Consider the following 26,394-nt stretch of genomic DNA (forward strand, 5'->3'; position numbering starts at 1 on the left):
GATCGGGGCTGTGAGCATGGAGCTTGCTTAGCATTCTTTCTCTCCCCCCCCTCTCTCTCTGCTCCTCACTTGCTCATGTTCTCTCTCTCTCGCTCTCCTTCTCTCTCTCTCAAAATAAACATTTAAAAATTTTTTTAAAAAATAATTAATGTAACCATGCATGTAAATGCTTATAAAATTTTAATGTACCAAAAGTGTTAGGGGATAACAGCGAGATGATACCCTAGAATGGGGTGTGGTAAACTGTGACCACCCCCCAGACTAAATCTGACCTGCTGCCTCCTTTCATAAATAAAACTTTATTGGACCATACCTACACTCATTTGCTTAAATATTGTCCATGGTGCTTTTGTACCACAGTGGGCAAATTGAGTATTTACTACAGAGACCGCATAGCCAGAAAAGCCTGAAATATACACGATCTGGTCCCATACTGAAGAAGTTTGCCATCCTCTCATCCAGACCATAAAGAGAAGACTGGAGAATTGAGGAAGAATATGTAGGAGCTATCGGACGTGCAATACTTCCTGCTACAGGAAGAGACTGTCTCAGAACTACCCGGATTCACTGGTAGCAAGCAAAATAGTAGTAGTAACTGCTGTAGAAGCAAGTGATCACCTAAAGAGAACAACATCAAAGAATGAACTGTAGTTGGCTTATTTGTGGCCAAGAGGAAAGATCCCACTGAAAGGAAAGGGAAAGGGAAGAGCAAATAAACATAAAATTTCGTATTATCAACGAAGGTAAGCAAGTAATGCCATTTTCATGCTTTACAGGTCTGTATTTCAAGGCAATAACAAAATACAGAAATTAATCAGGAGAGTTGCATACTATTATTAAAAAATGTACATGTGTGCACACATCAAAGATGTTGACACTAACTGTAAGACAACTCAGGCAGAGAAAATCGAGCCTAAAGAAGCCAGCAAAATCTAGTCCTCTGATTAGCTGAAAGTAGGTCAGCCTCTTGGGAATTATATGCAGATACACAATAACACCCAGCCTACCCGGAGATAAACATTGGAAAATGTTCTGCCCTGGGTGGCAAAGCCTTTGGGAAGATGAAGGCCACAGCACCTTCCCAAAACAAAAAGTCCTAGGAAACATCAGGGCAGAACTATTTTCATGAGGAAGAAATTCCTGACTCTGTGGGATAAAGTTGCCAAAGCTACAAAATCTCCTATCATTTCCTCTGCATAGGCTTGGCCACCCATGTACGGAGGCACCAAATGCTAACCTCGGAACAAGCATGCATAATTTGTTGGAGTCTATAATGCGTAAGTCTGTAAACCACATCGGTTATAATTAACATAAAATCTCCTCCATTCTCAAATTTAGAGTAACTTCTCTCATGCCTCAACTGGAGACGACAGAATAAGAATCAGGCTATTGAGTGACTGTCAGAACTCAGTGTCTGAGTTTTCCGGACTCCACATTCACACAGCCACACAGCCACACAGCACAAACTTAACGTGGGAGCAAAGCACACAGTACACATTCACATGCAAAGGCTGCTCCTGCAGAACCTGAACTTCCCACAGGATGATCGACACTGCCCTTCATTTGGATGACACGGACTGTTCTCTCATCAATCTCTGGTAAAAGACTAAGTAGTGCAGAGAGGAACTTACACTTTCAATGAAGCTAATGGAATCCAAACAGACATATTAGCGGCTACTATCTCCAGGGAAGAAAATTCTTACCCATGTATTATGTGCTAATTTTGGAACCAATGGATACCCACTGAGACATTCAGTTCATCAGATTTATTCTGCACTGACACTCTGAATTGTGCAATTTCTTCATTGATGCTGCTTTCATGGTTCCGTCATCATTACAATGCACTTGGGAGAGAGACTAGGGAAACGGGATGGAAGCTCTGCTCCAACGCACATATGGTTGGATACATCAAAAGCAGGGAGGGATGCAAGGTTGAAATTAACTCAGTTCAGACTAAAAACATCATTTCTATTGGAACCGAAGCAAGATGCATGAGCTACAGTTCCTGAAGCATTTTGTTGCTTCTTTCAATCTGGGAGAAAATAATAATGATATTCCAAATATTTACGGAACTCTGGATAGTGTAACAGTTTGCAAAAATGTTGGTTTAAACCCATAGGTAGGTATGGGGAGAAAAAAAGACTGGAAGGAAGGGAATTCACTAAAATGGTAAGATTTGCTTACTTCGCGTGATGAAAATATTGACTTTTCTCCTCTATTTTTCTTTATTCAAAGTTTTTTCTAATATGTTTAGGTATTCTTATGTTGTGAAGAAAATATATAATAAATTACATTATATTACATTCACTTATCTAATTTCTTTTGGCATATTTGGGGAAAAAAGAAAGAAAGAGAGCAAATTAGCTTATTTCTTGATGTGAGAGATGGATGTCTGGGAACTAGGTTTTTTTAAATGGTTTTAATAAATAAGAGTAGGCAAAATAATAACATTTTTCTGGCATTTAAGTTTAATATAAATGAGTAAAAAAGGCACAGTCTTATCTTGATGAAATACATCTGCCAAAAATCATTCATTTTTATTTTTCATATGGATAAATAATGTTATTCTCCCAACTCCCTCCATTAATTCTACTTCTATTTCCTTCCTGCCATTTTACCTCCTATTTTTCTGTCTCCCTATCTCTCCCTTTATTTATTATCAAATCAAACAACAAGTGCAATTGTTCAAATACATAAAATAAAGGCATTTGTCTTTTGAGTTAAGAGACCTACCATTTTGTACTTTTATTTTCCATCGTGCTTCCTACTCAGAAATTACATATGTGTGAATTGTTCTATATTGGTCATTAAGATGAGGTAGATATTGTTCTAATTTAAGAAATAGGTAATAACTAGGACATATTTGCAATTAATGAGAATTTTTTTGAAATGTCTATATTACAACTCAACATTTAAAAACACATTTCTCAGCACGTATACGCTAAAATGTGTATTTTAGGCTGTGATAAGTACTATAAGTACAAAAATTGCTTGTGCCTAAAACAATTTGTACTTTTGCATTTGCAATCTTCTTGGCCTATTATAAACAAACGCACATTGTGTAGAGCACATTTAAATGCATTATTTCCGTGCTTAAAAATGTACTCTTTAAAAAAGAGCATTAAAAGAAATGTTAATGTCGCCATTTTACTAATTTCACACAGGCGAAGGGTGAACCAGTTGAAGGTCGGGAATTCAAATAAAACATCCTGTGTTGACAAGATATGTGATCCCGTGTTTTCAGTACAGCAGTGAATCAATTAGGCTCTGCCTGATACTCCATAAGACAAGTACTATGAGACCAAGAAGACATTCTACTATAGATAGCATTGTACGCTTCCAAGTCTGAGAAATCTGTGTGCAAGTTCTACCATTTATTTCTATGGTCTTGGGGATGTTTTCATTTACTCTGAGACTTAGTTTCCTCATCAGTTAAGTGGGTATCCCCCCAAAATACTACTGATCTCATAGGGCTTTTGTAAAAGAAACAATTCACATGAAACATTTCACATAATGACTCTTCTATGCAAGGGCTCAACCAAGGGCATCTGGCCATGGTGTTGACTTTGGCTCAGCCCCACTCATTTATCGAACAAAGCAGAGCCCGGCTGTTTCCAGTCCAGAACCTGTTTAGTGGCTTATCCACAATACCAGTTTCCTTGATTTTCTGAGATGTTTCCAGTCCAGCAGCATGCATCAATATAGCTCTCACTGTATGCACAGTGTCATGACAGGCAGAGCCCCTGAAGGAAAGAAATGGACTGGGGTGAAAAATCAATATAGCAAAGCCTTTAAAATTAAGAATGTTGGGGCACCTGGGTGGCTCGGTTGATTAAGCGTCCAACTTCGGCTCAGCTCATGAACTCCTGGTCTGTGAGTTTGAGCCCTGCATTGAGCTCTGTGCTAACAGCTCAGAGCCTGAAGCCTGCTTTAGATTTTGTGTCTCCCTCTCTCTCTGCCCCTCCCCAGCTTGCACTCTGTTTCTCTCTCTCTCTTTCAAAATATAAATAAACTTAAAAAAAAATTTAAACTAATAATCTTAATGCTAAAATTCTTCCAGTACACACTGGGCTTCTAATTCTTACCCCTCTATTTCTTACCTTGTCTGCAAATTCCCAATTTGGCCTTTTCCATGGGAAATATTTAATCAGCTTACATGAAAGTTCAATTCAAAAAAAAAAAAAAAAACAAAAAAACAAAAAAACAACACACACAATCTGCCAGACATTGAAAATTAGTAAAATACTATTTAGAATGTTCAATTTTAACTCCCTAAAAATAGCACAACTTGACCACCTTATTATTACCTGGATTTGCCCTTAGCCCAACTGGTCTCTTCCTCTCCTGCAGAGGTAGCACCCTAGAGGTATGAAACCAATCCTATATTTAGTAAGGTGTATTTAGTAGGGTGAAGAAAGAGCCAAACCCCAAGACACACGGAGGGGGCTGCCAGCAGACCCTTCTGCATAGCCGTGGGGCTGCTGTGCTCTCTGAGAACCATCTCTGGTGGGAGACGTTTTCGTGAGCCTGGGTGCATGCTTCAGGACCCTGCCCAGTACCCATCCCAAGGCGAGGATCGTGGCTTATTCCTACCAGTGACCCAGGGATGGAGGCCCGTGTTAAGTCCCTTCTGGGGTTACTTTCAAAACTCCCTTACCTTGACACAGAGACTACCCTTCTGGATGTCTCTGTGGCACCTCTTCTCCAATTTCTGGGATGCTGGTACCCACTAGTTGACTTTCCTCGGCTGTCACCCACTTCTTGCCATTCTACCTTGTGCACACCAAACTGCCCCAAGCATCACCTGAATCTGCGGGTCACCTCAATCACCATATCCCCACCCCCAACAGTGTGTCCCTTCCCTGTGTCTCAGAACTCCTTGGCCTCTTCCCGGTGCCTACTGGCTTCTGGCTCCTTCCCTGACACAGAGGATCCAGGAACGCACTCGCAGTTACGGTTTTTGAGTCTGGAAGTGTCGCGGTTGGGAAACAGGTAGAAGTCTGATGGCTTTCGTTGTAATGCCTTCAAATTATATGGATTTTTTTCCCCTCCATTAATTTAGTTCTGAATCCGTAAATGCCATCTGGGATTCTTTAAAAGTTTTCTCAATCAGTGTTTGTTGTTTGAAAAATACTTCGACTTGCCTTATTGCTGGCTGTTGAGAGAATTGATGCCCTGCTCTTTGTTCCACTGTGCACCACCTCAGAAGCACTTCTCTGCGTATTAATGCACTGAGAGCGGCATTTTTAACAGATGAGAGGATTGGGAAAGTAGCCCCGAAACAGACCCAAATCAAACAGAAAAAGGATAATATTAAGGCTGCTAGAGATGGAGGTCCTGAGAAATGTTCGTATTCCTTCAATATGAATTATATTTGTATATATGACCAGGAAATATATATGTACATATATCTGCCAGGAATTGTAAGCCAGCCGCCTCTACCTTCCCATAAGAAAGGGAGCTGGAGCCTCAGCAGGGGTAAATGAGCTTCCTGCAGGTTTAAGAAGCTGTTTCCTGATCCACACCGGGGTGCTTGAACAGTTCCGATAATGAAATGAAATGAATTTTCGACTGCTGTAGAAACGCTGTTCAACCAACCCAGGCAAGCATCGCCACTCGTGCTGACACACAAAAAAACGCATTTATCACAGATGCTCCATCTCTTAAAAGTGTTCTTCCGTTTTATTTTAAGCAACTCACTCTCCGACTGGGTCCTTTGCAAAGTTATCCATCAGAACACCAGAAAGAGCGCCTTACCTGCCCGGAACATTTCCTCAAAGTGATCGCAACAAATGCATTTTAAAGCTGGCCACCAGGCTCCGGTCCTTAGAGGACGCAGGAGCCCGGCTGAGCCAGCCCCAGCGAGCTGCCACCTGTATACACAAACATAGGCACTCCCAGGTCCAAACTATTTTAGGAATGTCCCGATTAGAAAGATTTATTTACTTATGCACTCACATTTGTGGTTCTTTCCAAGTCCCTGAGATTTGAACACATTAAAGGTCTGCCACTAAAAATGACCATAAGAAAGCCAAACATCAAACTGAGAAAAATATTTGCAATAAGTGACAGACAAAGGTTTGTTATTTTTTTTTACAGAATTAGACCCCACCAACCCAGTAAGAAGCAAATAAAACCTTCCATTCTCCTCCCCACAGAACTACAGAAAGGACAGGACCAGTTAGTTTGTGAAAGAAAATATATAATTGGCCAATCAGCACATGAAAAAAACTTTAAATCTCCAGTAATCCGAGAAATGTTTTCTAAAAATTAAAGAGGCATCAACTTTTATTTTTTCAATGAAATTAAATGGAATATTTAGTCTTGTAGATTTAAGAATAGTAAATCTTCTTTAACACTGCACATGGAAGTATGAATTTTGTTTTCTTGGTTTAGAAGTCAGTTTATTTAGACTATATGTTGATTGATCCAACTGGTGAAGAACGGTAAATAATATGATAAAATGTTCACTTTATTATGTTCATTGTTCCAGGCTCTTAAAAACATGTAACATATTTGCTCCTAAAATATACAGTGTTAATAAATTTATAAGAGAAAGACTAAAAAAAATAATAGATCAAAACACTGGTCATGTAAAAATTGTAGACTTTTGGGTCTCTTCATTTTCCCTTTTTGCTTTCCTATATTTCTAAACCTTCTAAAATGATAATTATTTTTAATATTTCCGAGAAAAAAATTATAAAACATGGCATACATGTGTTTAGAAATATACTTACCTACCAGAGTTTTCTTGCTAAGAAGTTGAATGTCTAGTTCTTTGGACAGTTTACAACCCTTGTGTATTTAAACAGTGCATAGGCAAGAAAGATTTCTGGCAACAGAAAGTTACATCTATGTGTATAAGTTATGGAGAATGAGAGCCACATGTGGCCTATCAGCCTCATTACTCTGTAATTATATGTAACGTTGTAAATCCTAGCTTTCAGTTTTCCCCTGGTTTGTGTTTTGTTTAAAAAAGAAATCACTAGCACATCTCAATATACAAGACACTGTCGGTCTACCTTTTTAGAAAATAAACTGAATTTCGAAACGTGGCTTTTGTTTTAATTTTGTGGCCCTGGTTGAACTTCCCTGCAGGGCCCAAGTGTAGAATTCCAAGCGGGGGCTTTGCTTGTCCTCGAATTATACAGAAAGCTTCGATCTACAGTGCCCTGTGTAACTCCAGGATTGAGGAGTGCAGCTGGCCCAGGGGAGAGGTCCCAGCATGATGCATCCTAACGAATGCAGAAAACTGTGCGTATGAGGGTGGACTTAGGGAGGGCCTGCAGTATTTCCAGAAGTTCCGATTTGACCTTCATTTAACCAAACCTTATTACCTACACACGTGACCACTGCGGCAGCTCTGAGGACCCGCAAACAGTACACTGTCGATCTTGGAGAAAGTAATTTTTGCCATGCATCTTGACTGCAATGAAATTCTGTATCACTTTGCAACTAAGATAAAATAACCATAGTGCTCACCCAAGAGACTACCTAACCTAGTTTTGGTATCAATGCAAATCTTTGATTTTCATTATGTTAATATGGTGGCCATTCAGTTTTGTGTACATTTCATGTGTGTGTGTGTGTGTGTGTGTGTGTACGTGCATGCGTGCACACGCATATGTATGTGGTTGAATATTTTATGACATTATTTTTGTTAATTCTTTGAGCAGTCTCTGAGTTGATAACTATCCCATTACATTAAAAGAGGAAACTGAGTCTTAAAAGGGGTCAAATAATTGTACACTACCACAAAGCTAGTAGGGATTAAGTGTACAAGCCTCAGAGACCTACAAAATCCTAATCCCAAATCCACCATTGACTAGCCATCTGACATTAAGAACACCTAATCTCTCTCTTTCCCTTCATGACCTTTTCTCCAAAAAGCTACCTGAACTCTCTATACGGTAAGGGCTTACAAGAGACAAAGATGAACACTGTAGGACCTTTTAGATTCTCAGTCCAGAACTAGAGAATTGTCACTTCTGCTACATTCTATTAGTCAAAGCAAGTTACAAGACCAACCCAGGTTTAAGGAGAATGAAAACAGTCTAGCTCGATTGGAGAAGTACATGGACATAGAGGAATGCGAAGGATCAGTGATGGTCATCTTCACCAACAATCCATTATACCTCTTGCTAATTGTCCCTAGATTACTGTAAGGATAAACATCTCTGTGAGCCCTCCTGTTGGGCATAGACTATGAGAAGGATAGATGAGTACTCTTCAGGCTCCTTCCACGATAGATCTGTACAAGATCTAATAGTGGTTGTGACTCTTTTCTTAATTCTTAAATGTTTATAAAAATGTAATCTCTGCTACTACTTTTGAGGGGGATGAGGCCCACACGTGGGGTGAGGTGAAATAGAGAAGCCAGCCTTCAAATCCATTGAGCTGACAAGCTGGCTCATGAGCAGGGGTTCAGTGTAAGATTAGAGATGGGGCCAGAAACCAGCGAGTAGCCAAGATTGTAAGATTGTGGAGAAAAATGGATTAATGGACATGGAGGAAGGGTTTTCAGTATTCCCTGGGAGCTTCCAGAAATACTGAGTAAAAGACTAGCTCTCGAGCTATCAAATAGGGTAAGGGTTTATTGTGATTCAGATTCTAGAAGAACATTTACTCTTACTGGTTATGGAATTCTGGGAAAAACATGCCACAGATGTAAAAGTTCCTGACATAGTGTCTGGCTCAAATTAAGTACTCAAAAAATGGTAAAAGCCAAAAGTGGGTGTGGGAGTTACAGGGTTGAACGGAAACATGGATCCATTAAAGTCCATACTGTTAGCCTTTGTGATATTGAGTGGTTATGATTACAATAACTTTGGGTGGCTTTGAAGTATTCATGAGTATGAATTCACCATTTTAGTTATTTGAGGTTCACACACTTTACTCATGAAATGACTCATTTGCAGGGATGCCCACAAGAATGAAAAAGAGGTATAAGAAAAAAGTTACAAAGCCAACTTCCCATTTGCTCCCAGGTGGACAATAAAATTAAGAGGAACACAGAGAAATATTCACACAGTGGGAAGCTGTGTGGCTTGGAACAGCCATGGGTAATTTGTGAGAAGGCCCAGGCCCCAAACTATCTCTCATAATCTTTCTGCAAATTAGATTTAATACTTAGTGACCAGCAATCTTTGAACATGTAAGTAACCCCAAGCAGTTTCATTTGTACCTTAATGTAAATCAATTTAGCCTAACTGCTTGTTTATGGATTAAGAATTTTCAGTTAAAGAGAAATTGTAAAAGATAGGATCCAGACCTGGATGTGAGGGGACTTTGACCAGCCTGAGGCTGTGGAAGCCAAGCAGGAGATAGTTGAGGGATTCAGACCCAAGAGGGTGCCATAAAGACCACGTCTAAGACAACACGTCTAGCCCATATATTAAGTGGATTTCCCAAGTTTATTAGTTTCATAGAAAATTACTGGATAACAGGTCTATCTTTTCCCAGACTCCTCAGAAGTTTCCTACCTTCACTCCTAGGGTCTTTCCTTGCACTCTTGGAAATACAAATCAAGTTCATTCATCACTGAACTGATATATATATATATATATATATATATATATATATATATATATATATATAATGGGTGTTCTTAACTGGATGTCAGTTATATTTCAATAAAAATAAGGGGGCACCTTGGTGGCCCAGTCGGTTGATCTCAGGGTCACGAGTTCAAGCCCTGTATTGGGCTCTGTGCTGGGTACTTAAAAAAATAATAACAACTTAAGGAAAAGTCAGCTTTTGACATTCAAAGTGTGGTTTTTCTGAGTCTCCATTAAAAAATAGTTTTGAGGGTGAAATAGGTGATAGGGATTAAGAGTACACTTTTCATGATGAGCACTGAGTAATGTATAGAATTGTTGAATCGCTATATTGTATTATTTTGTATGCCTGGAACTAATATAACATTGTATGTTAATTTTACTTAACTTAAATTATTTTTAAAAAGAAAATAGTCTTGAAATGTAGTCTTGGCTTAAGTAGATGATTGTTTTTGTATTCCCCGAGCTCCGAAGGAGGCCTGTTGACCTAAAGAGTGAAGTTCTACTGTAAGGCAGAGGTGGGAGTGATGTGGTGGGTGTGATCAAATGACTTAGGGTACTGGACAAGGGAAAATAATAGGTAGGCTGACTGGAATCCTGAAAGCAGGGATCTTTGGAAGAGATCTTCAAATTAGGTTTGAAGGATTTCACATAGTGGCCAAAGAAAGTAGTTTGATAGATAAGTCTGAGGAATGTTCTTGGCCCCTAGTGAACTAAGAATTAAACCTGCTTGAGAGAGGCCCAGAAAGTTCCCTGTGCCTGTTATCAAGACTTACAAGGACTTATAAAGATAGTAGGCCAACATGAGTCTGGGTCAGGACAAGAAGCTTTTGTGTGCAAGGATCTGGCAATTGGGAGAAAAGGCAGAAATCAGAAGCTAGAACAATGGGTGCCATCATGATGCTTCAAGAGACCAGATGAAAGTAGGGTACCCAAATAGAAACCAGTCCAAGGTGCAGACCAGATGGTCACCTATATAGATCTGTGAACATCTACAGACACTACATGACTATGGAAAGGGTGTAGAAATCTAATGACCAAGCATTTACTCAAGAGGCCAAACTATCTAATAATGATGTTCTGATCCTAAAGATGCCAAGACACAGTTAATTGCAGATATAAAGTTAAATTTTTTCTCTTGATAGACATGGAGGGATTTAAGAAAATTATTAAATAGGTTACATAAACCAAAGACTATATCACGTTTGAATTGCAATGAATATAAATTTTTAAACAGCTTTATGGGTCATTTAGATTTTTCACCCTTTCTATAGCTGCACAGTGTACCCTCTGCACAGAGGCCAGATTTCTGGTCGTTTTCAGAGTCACCAGGCAGCAGCTGGGCAGCCCTCATAAATGTTGCAGTTGTAGCAACCCTCAGAAACTCACTTTACTCCCTCTGACTCTAGAACCCTAGGAAGTTTGGGGCAGTTAACCAGTTCTACATCACCTAGTGGTAGTTCAAGATATAGACTCCCATATGGCTCCCACGCGGCTTCTAAGCTTCCAATTCTGTGGACATGAGTGAGTCACATAGAAGCGGTGTTGTAGGCACTATAGATGGCTCACTCATTCTTCTTTCTCAATCTCTGTCATATCTTCCTGTGCTCTGGCGATTAGCAACCTAAAAATTTGCTCTCCGCCTTTCTTGCAGTTAGACATAGCCTTCTAACATGGTTCTGGACCAGAAAATGGCTTGCGAGCATGCTTAAAGAAAGAGAAACTGAGAAAAATAAAAGACAAAGCCTCCATCAAAGAGAAAAAGTCCTTTGTAGTTCCGTCTTTCCCCCTCATTCCATTGTCCTATCCCCCTTTTCCCTACCCAAACCACAGATGTGATATTTATACCTGCGAGGTCATCCTGTGACCATGAGATGACATTAGTGACAAAGATTACATACTCAGGATGGCAAACAGAAACGTGGAATGACCTGGGTCCTTGCTGGCACTGGACAGCCCTGGACTTTGTGAAACAACAAAAAAATCCCTGTAGGTTTTCTTTGCTGTTAAGTTTTCCGTTGTGATAGCCCAGCCTGTTCCAGCTAATGAAAAAGGAAGTCCTTGTCATCTGAACACAGACACCAATTCATTTTGCTCTACTCATACCATTCCCTTTTACTTTTATTCATTAATCCATTTGTTCAACAAATATTTACTTATTATCTGTTACATGGCAGGAACTCTTCCGGATACTTGGGTGACAGTGATGAACCAGACAAAGTCTCTGAACTCCTGAGGATAATATTCCGCCTCCTGGAAACTCAGGCTTTGAGTAGACTCTTCCAGCTGAGTCTGCAGTTTATTTAAGATGCACGTCTTTGCGAACTCCACTGATTCACAACACATAGGAGAACTTAAGTAGGGGGTCCATTTGGAGTGATTGTCTTATTTCATCAACTAAATTGTAAGCTTCTTCAGGTAAAAGGCTATAATTTGTGCTTCTTTTATGCCTCAGGATTTTGCACTTGATAGTTTTATAATAAAGCCCTTGGATTGTCTAATTTATTGGCCAAAAGGGAGAAATTGTAAATTTTGCCAAAAAAGTACCTTTCCAGCAGACTCTACCTCACTTTCATCCACCATGTGTCCTTCAACACAGTTCAGAAGACAGGATGAGGTCACTTTCATTCGTAGTCACTCTCTGCTGCCCCTCTGGTTTATATATCCTATACGGGTTACGTTTGTTTATGTTGTTCTTGGTTGAAATTTAGTTCATACCACCTTTCATTTTGGTAGAGTCCTGTAAATTTTCTCATGCTTAATGCCATTCCTTTAAGCTATATGTCAGCACAGAGCTTTCTTTGTTCACAAAAATTTCAATAGTGTCTCAACACAAGCAAACACAACTTATGCAGGAAAGTCCATCACTTTTCAGGGAGGTACATGCATGGTTTCCAAAGCACTGTGGCACAATGTAAATGTAGAGAAAAGTTTGTATTAAGAGGATTTTAGTTTCCTAATGCCAAGACAGCTGTAAGCCTGAGTCAGAAAACAAAAAAATATCAAGAGGAATGTGTTTGCTTCGAGCAGGCAAAGTATACTGTTCAACATTGATTGGCTATTAACATGTTATCGCTCAACCTCATATTGCAAAGATCCTTCATGTAAATGGTTTGGAAAAATACGTAGGCAATTATTGTTAATATCAAGTAATTTACTGCATGCAGGGATCTCAAAGCCTGTTACAGAGTAGTAAACAGCTTCCTTCCAAGTTCACCATCACGAATGAGAAGCACAGAGAGGCACAGCCCATCATAGGCATAGTGAGGTTTCCAGAGGCTAGGAGTCAATGGAACCCAAATGGGAAGCACCATGTTCCCCTAAATCCCTTCCATCACAGCAATCCCATCAAATCTGATACTCTCTACTCTCTTTCATTCCACATCACCCATTCATCAGATTCTTCTCTGCAATCCATTAACCTTCCAAGAGTTGAGCAAACATAGTCAAGGCATCACAATGGATACATGGATATGATGGGATTTGAACACCTGCATGAGGATAAGGGGCAAAAGAAGGTTGGCAGAAACCAATTTTTCCTCGAGTAACAGACTATTTTAATCAGTTTATAGACATCAGGTGACTAGATGTTGTTGACTTGGGCTCAAATGATTCTTCATATTCTCTCTTACTCTCCTTGTCAGTAGATTCCTTCTGGAATTAGTCCCAAGTTGCAGAAACAAACATAGTGAATGTAAAAATTAAAAAAATAATTTTAAATCTACAGAAACAAAGGAAAGAGGTTCCTGTTACCAGTCAGAGAAAATGAAAAACATCCATCAAGACAGGTACATCTGTGGTGAATGTGTGAGGGCTGTAGGCCCTACACTATGGGACGCAGAGTACCTTTTAAGGTTGACATGACCGACAATTCCGGAAATGGATTTGTGCATACTATTTATTTGAGGAAGAGGGGAAAAAGAGCCATGTGTGAGTTTTTCTACCAGTATTCACAAAGGGGAATTATTTACTGGGCACTACCTCCTGTTGCCATTGGGAATTATTTCCATATAACAGGAGGTAAGGCACCCTTCATAAGAGTGTCCCAAGTCTTCTGCAGGATAAGCTTGTCTGTTGAATGCTGTGGCCTCACAAGGCTGAGCTTGGAGATCCTCTCATATGATTTCTTCTGACTTTTTTACTTGCCTTTGTGTCAATTCCTTTGCCATGAGGCCACTTGTATAACCTAAATAAAGGAAAGACTTTTGAGCCCACATAGCTAGCAGATGAGACTACTGTCCATCCTCCCAGTGCTTCATAATGCGTTGACTACTCAGGCCAACCAATATAATCCAATGCAGCTCAACAGAACTCTGTGGTAGGTTCTGAGGGTGAGCAAAGGAATGAGACATAAAATGTCTTACCTCCAGGAGCATGCAAACTCCTTCTGCTCTAAATATTCACTGTCCAACATATCTGTACTGTGCATGTGGCATTAAATATATATGGCCTGAGACTGATATAACACTGTATATCAATTACACTTCACTTAAAAAAAAACAAAAACAAAAACAAAACAAAATACATATGTATGGTTTTCATTTTTATTTAACTTTTCAAAGGAGGCTCGTCTTGCCTCTTCAATTATGTTGCCCATTCTCAAAGACTGGAAAATTTGCCCTTTATGATTTCCAAAGCACCTGGTATAATTCAAGGCATATAGTAATTGCTACTCTATAGACATTTTTTCAAGCAGCCCATAAAAGTGTATCTATTGCATCTTTATAGGAAGGATTGTATTCGGCTCCTGACTCTTCACTCTAAAACTTCACCTTAGGGGTTCCTATCTAAAGAAGCAAATGTGATATCCACAAGAGATCAGTTTTGTAACCATATACCAGACATTGGAAATTACCACTGTATTATAAATTTGGCATTAATTTGGAATTGCATAGAATTTTCTAATAGCCTTTCCATTTTACTGAAATTGTCTGCAATCTTTATACAATTAATGTAACATGGCCAGAGTCAAACAAAACAGAAGTCATAGGTATTTTATAACACAAAAATCACCACTGATATATAAAAGGTTATCCGGATCTCCTTTTTCAAAAGAAGTATCATGTTGTATAGGATGTTAATAATTTACCAGGGTAAGAAATAAGGTTAAATAGGAGTCCTTACATCATGAGATGTCTCAGAGCCTTTACTTGATTAGAGTGCATTGTGAATCCTTGTGACAAGCATACTTTCTGTTAACATTTCCCAAATACAAAGAAAAATGGGACTCGTGTTCTCAAAATACATGTAGGACTGGGGTTCCAACAAAACAGAAATCGGCTCATCTATGAGGTTTATAAGAGATTGGATCCATCCTTCAAAGAATGTGCAGAACGCGACTCAAGTTCTTTGTCAATGTGAACATCTTTAAAACGTATGTGTAAGTAGAAATTTGCAATAACTTTCAGTTCCACATTGACTAAAAAGTCTTTATTCTTGGGGCGCTTGGGTGGGTCAGTCTGTTAAGTGCTCGACTTCACTCACATCATGATCTCACGGTTCGTGGGTTCGGCCCCATGTGGGGCTCTGTGTTGACGGCTTGGAGCCTGGAGCCTGCTTCGGATTCTGTGTCTCCTTCTCTCTGTCCGTCACCCGCTCACTCTCTCTCTCTCTCTCTCTCTCTCTCAGAAGTAAATAAATATTAAAAAGAATTTTTTAAATCCTTAATCTTATTACAAATTGGTACATGACTTTGCTTTTCTCTAAACACACTCAAACCATCACTCTGATCTGACTTTATATAGCAGAGTATGAACAGCACATTTTCTTACCATCTGGGTTTCCAGAGTATTTAGCTATAGTAGCCTGTATCTACCATTCTTGTGATAACGATCAAAGATTAGTTACATTAATACTCCTGATATGAAAAGAACACATTTAGGCACTAAGGTCTAGGCCTTACATATCACACTCAAACACAGAGTGTTTCAGAATAAGTGTTAACAGCAAACAGAAAAACCTGGTGGCGTCCCTAGGGAGAGTTCTTTGTTTTCATGTTTTGTGTTGCTTTTGTTTCCACCTTGATCTTCATCTGCGTAAGTCCCTACTTTTTGTTGAAGAAGTAACATCAAAGCAAAATATCTGGCAGGATTCTTGCTTTTAACAAATTTCTTAATGAAACTCAAAAGTCCCTTTTCTTTCTCAAGTTGAAGATTTATGTGCTCACCCGAAGGTACCAGATGCCCCTGAGTGTTAGGATTCTCAACACCACATGCTCTGATCCTTATTATTTTAAAAACTGAATACACCCCCACCTGAAATAACTACAAAGACTCACTCCCCATCGTGGTCACCAATCAGACCACACCGGGTCCAACCCACCACTCGTTGATCACACCCTGTGTACACAGGGGAAGGCACACACTGCTGCAGAGTTCTCTAATGACTTCCAGAACTTGACTCTTCACAACATCATGAATCAAGGCGAGCATGTGCTTAGGTTGTAATTGGGAAGTTGTGTCTCTTAATCTTTATTTCTTTTTAATAAGGACTCTGCAGAAAGAAATATATCCAGAGATTTTTGCCACTCAAAGCATGGCCCTCAGACCAGCAGCATCAGCATGTTGTGTGATCTTGTTAGAAATTAAAACCTTAGACTCTGGCCAAACCAACTGAGCTGGAAGCTCCATTTCAACAAGACCCTCAGACGACTTCTGTGCACAGTAAAGTTTGAGAAGCACTGAAATCTGGTCAGATTTCCCTCTCTAGGCTTGAAACCCACTCATTGTACAACTAATGATGTTTTCCTCTCTTACAGAAATCAAACCTAATCAACAAACTGTAGTATTGTAGAAAGTGACACTAAAAAAATTCGACAGTTTTCCCAAAGACAAATATTGGATGTTGTAACAAACAAAGTGCGTGATGATTGCAAAGGTCCTTTAGAAGTATTTCTTATCCAACATTATGCTCATTTACTTTGGGTTGTAGAAGGGCCTGTTGACCTTATGTTATATAATGTAATGGGTTTCTGGCTTTCACAAAAGTCAATCATTTCTGCTTTAGGGAGGTAATAAAAAGGGTCAGAAAAACACCTTTATCTAAAGAAGCTTGCTTTGGGGGTGCCTGGGTGGCCCAGTCGGTTAAGTGTCCAACTTTGGCTCAGGTCACTGTCTCATGGTTCGTGAGTTCGAGCCCCATATCAGGCTCTATGTGGACAGCTCAGAGCCTGGAGCCTGCTTTGGATTATGTGTCTCCCTCTTTCTCTGCCCTCTCTCACTCACACACACACATACACACACACACACACTCTCTCTCTCTCAAAAATAAATAAACATTAAAAAAAAAATTTAAAGCAGTTTGCTTTATGTCCTACCTCCCCATTCCCATCAAATTGCTTGGATTTTGGGGAAAAGATTATTTTAAGCCAGAGACTTGAACGAGTTTGGATAGTACCTAAGTGGTGTTTAGCCCTCTAGAGATAGACACTTACAGCAGAGTAGGAAAGCTCTCTGATCTCCATCTCCTGGTGTGACATTTTTGCTTTGCTAATTATTTTCAAAAATCCCCAAATTAGGCTTAGCTCAGAGAAGAGAGTCATCCACTGATTTGAAAAAGCGAAGGGTTAAAGAAAATGAAACACAGCTTTAAAAAAGCTTTCAATTTTTTAACAAACTTCAGATTTTGTATATTCAGTTTTGTTTGACCCCTTTCAAATTAGGCACTTTAGTAAATTAGACACACGTTTATTCCTGTGGTGTTGTCATTGCCAGAAACATATTTTTCTAACTTATCTTTGAAAACTGCCCTCAAAGAAATCTTTTGAGCATCACAGGAAAATGGCATGGTTTTGTTCTCATTGGTTATTTTTAATTTTAAATATTGCTACCCAGCCTGATTTCCCATCTTATTTCCCAAAGTTAACCTCCAGTGGTCTCAAATCATTCTTCTAAAATTGAGAAACCAACTCTAAAATGCATCTTGCCCCATTTGATTTTTAAAACTTTGTGCCTGGCCACACGGAATTTCAAAGCAGTTTGGGCCCACAGCAAAATGAGGACATCAGCAACTGCCTTGGTTTCTCTCTGTGAAGATAGAAAATACTCAGAGGAAGATGCGATACTCAAGTGTCTGTAGGAATTCTGGTAGGTTTTTGCAAATTCAGGCTACAGGCATGCCTCATCATGTACTGTCGCCAACAAATTTTGTATAGGTGACTTATGCGGCTGGTAAGCTCTCTTAAGATTTCTCCGTCCCTCAGAAACCCTCCGTCCCCACTCCTCTGCCCTAGCTCCCTACAGAGTCAGCCAGGAATGGAGGCCATGAAATGTCACAGAGGGAGGAGCCCACTATGTGAATAAGTGTGTGTGTGTGTGTGTGTGTGTGTGTGTGTGTAGAGTCAAGGCCAGGGCAGCAATGGTGATGTGCAGCAATGCAGGGCACCATGTACTAGTTCCATTGTGTGGTGGAAAGTATAGCCCTGCTCTGGGGATGCCCAGCACCACCTCCCAGTTCCCCAAAGGCGAAAAGCTGGGTGAAGATCAAGTGGGAGATCCCAGTGTTTGGAGTCTGTCAGAGGTTAGAATCATTCCTGAGATCTCATAGACGACTTGTCCATTCCAAGCATCAGCAGAGACGAAACTCTTGAGAGTCCTTGGAGTTATCTGTGTACACTTTTCAGGTGTCTGCATGGTCTGGAGGAGAGAGAAGGGACTACCTCCAGGAAGCCTGGAGTCAGACGACCTGGATTCAGATTCTAGCCCTGCCGTTTTCAAACCACATGATCTTATAATTACCACTCGTTCTACACAAGGAATGCTGAATATTGTTACTAACCACTTCTCCAACGAATATTTAAGTCTCAGAGGACATAGCAATGAAGAAAATTCCTATCTTTGATAATTTTACTAAAGTGATGACAGTATGCATTCACTAGGATCTTATCTATACCTGGATCTATTAACATACTACGCATACATCACACATCTTAATTAATTCTCATAAGAGTTCTATGAAACAGGTATTCATTTTATTTACTTTACTTTTGAGAAAATTGGAGTTTAAAAGGTTAAACTACTAAAGTTTACAACACTAGCAAGTATCAGAGGTGGAGTTTCAACCAGATTGTTTTTGTTCGCAAAGCCTGAATCCTACTAAAGCACTGACACCATTCAATAGGTAATAGGGAAAAGCAAGGTTCAAGTAACTACTGAGCAAGATAAAATCTTGAAAGGCTGTTAAAGCTACAAATACGTCCTAAAAGGGTCAGAAATCACCCAAGTGCCTGAGAAGGAAGAAGTGCATCCATATTTAACTGAAGAAGTTATCCTGAAGTTATCCTGAAGAATGAGATGGCAGGGATGGATTGGAAGAGCTTTCTAGATTAAATATATATATATATATATATATATATATATATATATATATATATAATGATGATCTTCCCTGCAGGAATTTATAGGAAATTGCTTATACTTTTCTCCACAGAGCTCAAATAATTTCCCTAGCTTTATTCTAATTAGCTTTCTCCCTTGTGAGGAAAGGAATAGGGTACTAATTTTGGTCTCTCATTTGCAAAAAAGGAAAATGACAGTTTAAATAAATTTTCTAGATCCTATAGAACACCAATAAAACAAAACAACAACCACAGGTTTGGATCTGGGACTCCATTTTAGTCCAACTGTCTGTGAACATAATCAGCCTCTTATTTAAGCACAGGACTAAGTGTGGCCTGTGTTGTGCCCTTTGCAAATACATTGCAAAGTCATGCACATCTTTCCTGTTCCTTTTTAGAAATGTAAAGCTTTCTCAGGAGGACTGTGGGGTCATGTTCAATTTTTGAAAATGAGGTGGAAAATTCACTGTTCCACAGTTGCCTCAGTAAAATGAGGATCACAGTATATGGTTGCAAAAGCTTATTTGGGGTTATTGCATTGGTTCATCTCATCTAGAACCTTACTGCAAGTGACTGATGTCTACAAGTATGCAGGGAAGTGACCACACGGTAAGGTTAACTTAGCTTCACTGAGCCATTTGGCCACTCAGCCAAGACAAAAAAAAGGTTGTAACAGGAGTGTGAAAATGACCATAGTTTTCATCCATTTTCTTACCACCCAGGATGTGGGCCGGTCTGTCAAAAAAAAAAAAATGCATGGGCTGGTGCCCATAAATGATTATTTATGAAGTTATATGGCAGTCACGGCCAATTGTCTTCTCCACCTTCTTCAGTACAGAAATACTTTATCTGATCATATAGCCACCCGGGGGGAACAAAGAAAGATAAAGACTTGGGGCACCTGGGTGGCTCAGTCCGTTAAGTATACGACTCTTGGCTTTTGCTCAGGTTATGATCTCACAGTTTGTAAGTTTGAGCCCCCCCTCAGGCTCTGTGCTGGCACTGTGGAGCCTACTTGGGATTCTCTCTCTCTCTTTCTCTCTCTCTCTCTCAAAAATAAATAAACATTAAAAAAATTGTTTAAAAAATACAAAGACTCTATTTCCCAGCCTCTCTTGCAATCAGTTGAGTCAGGCAGCTAAGTTCTGGCCAATATGATAGAGGCAGAAACTGAATGTTCACCTTCCAGGGAGCATCCTTAAAGGTAGGAAGCAGATCCCCTTCTCTCCTTGCCTCTCTTTGCCTTCCTAATGGCTGGAATGTGAGCATCATAGCCAGAGCTCCAGCAGCCACTTTAAGCCATAAGAATCACTGCAGTATAAAAGCCACAGATAGAACAAGATAGAAGGTAACTTGATACTATGTCCTGCCCTACCAGCCCTGGACCTCATGACTTCTTTCAGGCATATTACTTCTTCTACTACTCATGGCTGAACATTGCAGAAGCCTTCAAAGGCAGAAGCTGGAACAATGTCTTGGGCACTACAGTGTCCTTCTCAAGCAGGCAGAATAAAATGTCTTTCTCCTGGTTTCTCTAAAGAGTTGCTACTGTAGTCATTATTAGCTAGACCGCTTAATTGGCAATTAATCAAGAACTATCTTTTGACATTTTCTGTTGTTGTCATTGTTTTAAACTCATATTTAAAGCAACGATTACAATTCAACTTGTGTACTCCACGTATTAAACCTGTTTTTTCTTCTCAACTAAATTGAAAGCTGCCTCATTGCTGAGTTTCACTCATGAATTCCAGATATTCAAGTCTCAGTGATAACTTGGGGATACATTTACCATCTGTGTTAAAATTTGAAACACACTTTTTGTTTTCAGAGATGGTCTGTATACAGAGTGTTACTGCAAAGCAAGGTAGCATGGGGTTTAAGAAATTGTTTTAAATCCCAGAAATATTAGTAGGTGAGTAACTTAGCCTCACTGTGCCTCAGTTTACTTGTCTAGAAGATGAAAATAATAGCTGACAATAACATAGATAAAAAATAATCATATAAAATACGATCTGAGGAAGTGGGTGCTACAGTTAGTCTCGTTTACAGGAAAGAAACTAAGATTCAGAGAAAGCAAACTGCTTAAGGTCACAGAAGTAAGCCAGGAGTGGCAGCAAGAGTCCCATCCTGGCATCCTGTTCTTTTCAACAAGTACTGCTTCCATGAAGACGCTGCAATAGCAACACTGATGTTTCTGCCCCAAACCAACTCTTCTGGAATTTTCCGTTCATGCCTATTACTTCTATTATTCATTTTTCACTGCCTTGCAATTTCATTCTGGGGGAAGAATTCCATATAAGATACCTTTGTCACCCAAGCCCCTTTCAAACAGTCAAGCGACAGTTTTGTTATTGATGATGTCCTTGTGTTGGAGAGCATTGCAAACTATGGATAACAAAAGGAGGCGTCAATTGTAGTGTTATTTTCTACCACAGTCCAGGCCTTCTTATAAAAACAAGAATATGACACAAGTAACACATTGACCAATGTAATTTGTCATGGACATTCTAAATATTAAAACAGTTAGTCACATAATCATTAAGACATTGATATTTTATTCATTATCTCTTCTCCAGTTTTAACAAGTAGAGGTTCATTTTATATGTTAAATGAATTATGTTTCCCTTGTCTAGATTGGAAGGAAATTTTTTTAAGGGAATGATCAAGAAATAAATTCCCAATCTGAGCCACAGAAGATTTATCTAAAAATTACCTTGGGACTCCTTACATATCCTATTTTAGTGATCTCAAGGAGTAATATGTAACTATTTATTAATCACTATTTAAATGGCAAGAGTATAGTCTCAGCCTCTAGCAAAATCAGTTTGAGTAGAAAGAAATTCAATATTTAATAATATGATTGTTAGGATCTATCAGTGACTACTAAAAGTGTGTACAATTTTGGAAGCAAAATAGTCAATGTGAAAAATTTAAATTAGAGAAAAATGAATTAGTAACAGGTAATTTATATTTATAAAACAGCCTTCACTATTCAAAGGCCTATCATAGATTCACTCTATAAAAATATGCACTTTAAGGGCCTATTTACAGATGCAAACTTTCTACAAGATGGAAATTGCATTCAGGTTATTTCCTTTTTTAACCAGAGACCAGAATAGAATAATCACAACAGGGTCTTGCAGTTACATAGCATTTTATAGTTTATAAATGACTTTGGCCTCTATTATTTTATTTAATTCTCAAATGAATTCCAAAGTAGTAGTATTATTATCCACCCCCATTTTACAAAATAAAAAAAACCAAGGATCAGAGAAGTAAAGTCTCCTTTCCAAGCTTCCATAAACAGTGAGTGGCTGGCGTGTTTATTCTGGGTCCAAATCTAATGGTCTCCCTAATAAAATATGCTTCATAATCCTAGCATAGATCAACTTTCAAGTCCAACATCTGATTTTCCTTTCCAGGAAAGGTCAAGTGAGGAATACCATAATTGGTACATTGTACGAATATTTTAAGATACAAACCATTTGTCTCCAGTCTACCAATAAATAAATAAATAAATAAATAAATAAATAAATAAAAGAATGCACATCCACCAACTCTACTCTGGAGGCATGTATATTCCTTATGGGTAGGCACAAGTCTACCTTTACCTCAGGAGGGACAAGGAGAAATAATCTGAGTTTATCTGGAAAATACAGAGTCAAGGACCTTGATATTTTGCACCAATCAAAAGAACAATCCAGAATGGGCAAGTTCTCCCTTCCGCAGACACTGGGGTGCACATTCCCTTTCATCAACACTCCCACTAGTCTCTTCTCTAAAATTAAATCCTGAGTGTGCAGCCTGTGGACATCCAGTGACTGGGCAGGCACATGGGGAGCTGTCCCAGATGATCTGGGCCCAGGTGCAGAATAAACTAATGCTTTTCCTAATGTGTTCTCCTTTTTAATAATAATAAAAAGTTACAATTACTTTTTGAATAATTTTTTCCCCATTTGGATAAGTGCAGTTCATGAACGTGGCTCTCCTTAGTCCAAAGCACACCATTCACGCCTGTTAATGACCGACCCCCATAGTTTAGTAATCACAAAGTAATCTCACCTTGGTGGATGAATATTGACAATCATCTCACTTATAAAGACTGTTTACTATCAGTTTTTCAAATTAGCAGTTGATTGGCATTAAGCATAACTTCTTTTAAGGGGCAGTGTCTTTGTATACAACTAATTAAACTAGGGAACTCATCTGTTCAAAAATTGCAAGAATTAGAATTGTGAAAAAATAACACTTTTTGCCTCAAAATTGCTATACTCATATGAACAAAGTTTCTATATAATGTGATGAAATAATTATTGTAATTAGCATCTTAATTTGAATTTAGATGCAATTTGGTTTTTTTTTCTTTTTAGAAATCTAAATTAATTCCCTGGGAAACTGATGAGAATTTTTCAAAGTAGAAATAAATGCCTATAATAAATCAAGAGATAAGGGAACAGGCAGAGATTATTCTGCAATTAAAGTTTACTAAATTAATTCCACTTAAACTCCTTGGAGTTTAATGTGAAAGAACTCGGAAGGATGTATCTTCTAGGATTAAAAATTCACAGACTGAAAATTTAAAGGCAAAGAAGGGAAAAGAACCACATAATCAATATTTCCCTAAACACTAATCAGAAAATAAATGTTAATATTCCTCTCACAGTTTGATATTAAAAATATAAATAAAAGACACCAAACTTGAGTAAATTAAATGGAAACATGGACAGGTGATTGGAAGTTGAATGTGAATATTTGTTTTACCCAAATGAATGTAAATTTCATTAGTTGATAATTAAAAGGAAATTATACAGACATTACAATTACTGGCAATGGCATAAATTATGAAGCTGTATGGCAAAACAATTTAGGAACCCACATTGCTGTTACTATTGTCAAACTGGTTACCAGAGAAACCTAGAATAAATAATATATTCTGTGACTATGGAAATGAGGCCTTGATGTGTTGCTAGGCTGTTAAAGCTAATGTCATTGTATAAAACAATAATGTTAAACATTATTAGTTTTTTAATTATGTCAGTTAATTAGAATTGTTCCTGTTAATTGCCTATGATTCATCTCCAGATGAAAAATGTTCAGGTAAGAGCTTTGGCTTTTTCTCTCCTAACACACCATCTAAAACATGGCCTGAGTTTCGTACGCTGGGTTTTACAAATACCATTAGCCTGGGCAACAACAGTAATTATGGTCAAAGTCACCTCTGATAAAGGTACTTTAATAAAAATATATTATTAAGGCAGGTACTCAACAATAAAGAGCCATCATTTTATTGCTATGGACAAATGTTGGTTTTATGTCTAAGATTTTCACCAGCAAATTAAAAGCAAATGTAATAAGGATAAATTAAAGACTTTCTGACATTTGTCTAGCCTACAAATACCAAAATGTTGAACTTTTATGAATCCTCAACTTCTTCCCTTATTTTTCATGACTTCAGGAAATATTTATATTTTCCTAATTTTACTCATCCAATATTCATTGAGCACTGTAGTATATGATAAAGACCACAATCGGATATCCAACTGTGAAAATGTTCTGAGCCTGCCCTTGTGGAGCTTAGAGTTTAAGGCCACAAAGGCATCAGTATACCCTTTACAATTGTAGACACCATCAAAACTTTTCAGTCATATCATAGAGTCATGACCAGAATATCAACAAACTAACTCTGACCTCCTCAGATTTCCTCTTATGGAATAAGAACAGGAAACTTCTTCATGAAGTTTCATCCATTACTGCATTCTTAGTGCCTAAACAATGGTTCATGATAGATAGGTGTTCACTTAATATTTGTTGAATGGGTGAATTATCCATTGCTGAACATGAAAGCAATATAAAATAAGCATCTCAAGACAGATTTTGTTCCCTGATTTTAAATGTTCTCAGATTTAAAATTTTCTCAGTATTACACTAAGAGAATTTGTTAGTGTTCTCAATATCACACTTTTGGAGAGTTTACACCAAAAAAAAACCCATTTAAAAATAGGTTAATTAATTTTTCAGTGACCATAGTTTAGAATTAGGTGCAAGAAAACGTTACAGAATTTGTGTTTGTGTTTTGATGAGAAGTCCATGCTTTTAAAACATCTAAAGTTTTTAGTGTGAGAAGAGATTTCAGAAGGCAATTTTCCACACTGCAATGACATGGCATCCGTGATATGATTGCTCCCTCTTCCTGCAATATGTAGTAGCAAGGGAGACTCATTTCATCAATGAGCAGAATAATCAGGACAGGCCTTTCTACTCCACCAGCCACCTGCAAGGTACGCCCATCAAGGAGCTTCCAAAAGTGTTCACCACGCATCTGTGGGGTAGCTTGATTTATGGAAGACCCTGGTTCACCAATCCTCGCCTAGTTTTGAACAAAGCTAGTGTCCCAGCTGTTACATTTCTATTGGGCTTTAATGAGAAGAAGAATCTTCTGTTCCTAATCCACTTACTTGAATTGGTTACAGTGATTTCAATTCAGTGGCAGGAGGGTCTGACTAGGACAATGAAAAGATGCTGTAACACCTGCAAGTTTCTGGAAACCTTCACATGTCATGTGCTTTATCTGGAATCTGAACTGATGGGTAGGGATGGATTCTTGCGGAAACCCACTAATCCTGCATCACAAAGGAAGCATTAAGACGGTTTGTTTAAGGATAAAGAAAGGACTAGACAATATTAACACACAGAATACTGGACCTATACACATTTGTACCTTTCTAGACAACTTTCCAGTTTGTTTCACATGCTATTCTGTAGTCAGGCTGCCAAACAGACTTTCTGTCCCTCCAAAGATGGCCTCGTTCCTTAAAGTTTCAGTTTTCGTAATTTGGCTGATTGGAGAACTTGGCTGAGCAAAGCATCATCAGAGATGATTTCTCTTGTTCTAAATTCAAAAGGCTGTAGCGCACTGCACAAATGATCCATTAGCGTCCATTGTCTAGAGTTCAGGAAAATACCTTCTGCAGCATTGTGCACTAATGTGTGTGGCTTTTTTCTTTCTCTTTCTTCTCCTTTGATGGGAAAGCACGCTGCCCGACATATACAATGGCCAGCTTTTCAACACGTGAACACTTTATTATGATTAACTAAAGTTGTGGGAGAACTGTCATACTTCAAAAATGCTCAGAGAATTCTGGCAAGGGCAAGAACAAGCTCCAAAAAGACTGGAAAAAACTGCAGTGTTTCTAAGTTTATTGGGATAACATAAATCAGATAAAATCACAAGAGAAAAGAGAACCAACTAAGAATTTGGTGTGCATGGTAACTTATTTCCAGGTAGGTGAGATAGAATAAAACATTGCCAACTCTGTAAGCTTACAGTTCTGTTGTAAAAACAAAAACTTAAAACAATACATTAAAAGAGATAATAGAGATAAATAGAGATATAGAGATAAATAGATTGATGGAACAGAATACTGAGCCCACAAGTAGGCTAATAGTTATATGATATGTGGACAATTGTTTTTCCACAAAGATGTAAAAGCAGTCGGTGGAGAA

This window comes from Panthera leo, chromosome D3 (assembly GCF_018350215.1).
Source record: "Panthera leo isolate Ple1 chromosome D3, P.leo_Ple1_pat1.1, whole genome shotgun sequence".
Lineage (NCBI taxonomy): Eukaryota > Metazoa > Chordata > Mammalia > Carnivora > Felidae > Panthera > Panthera leo.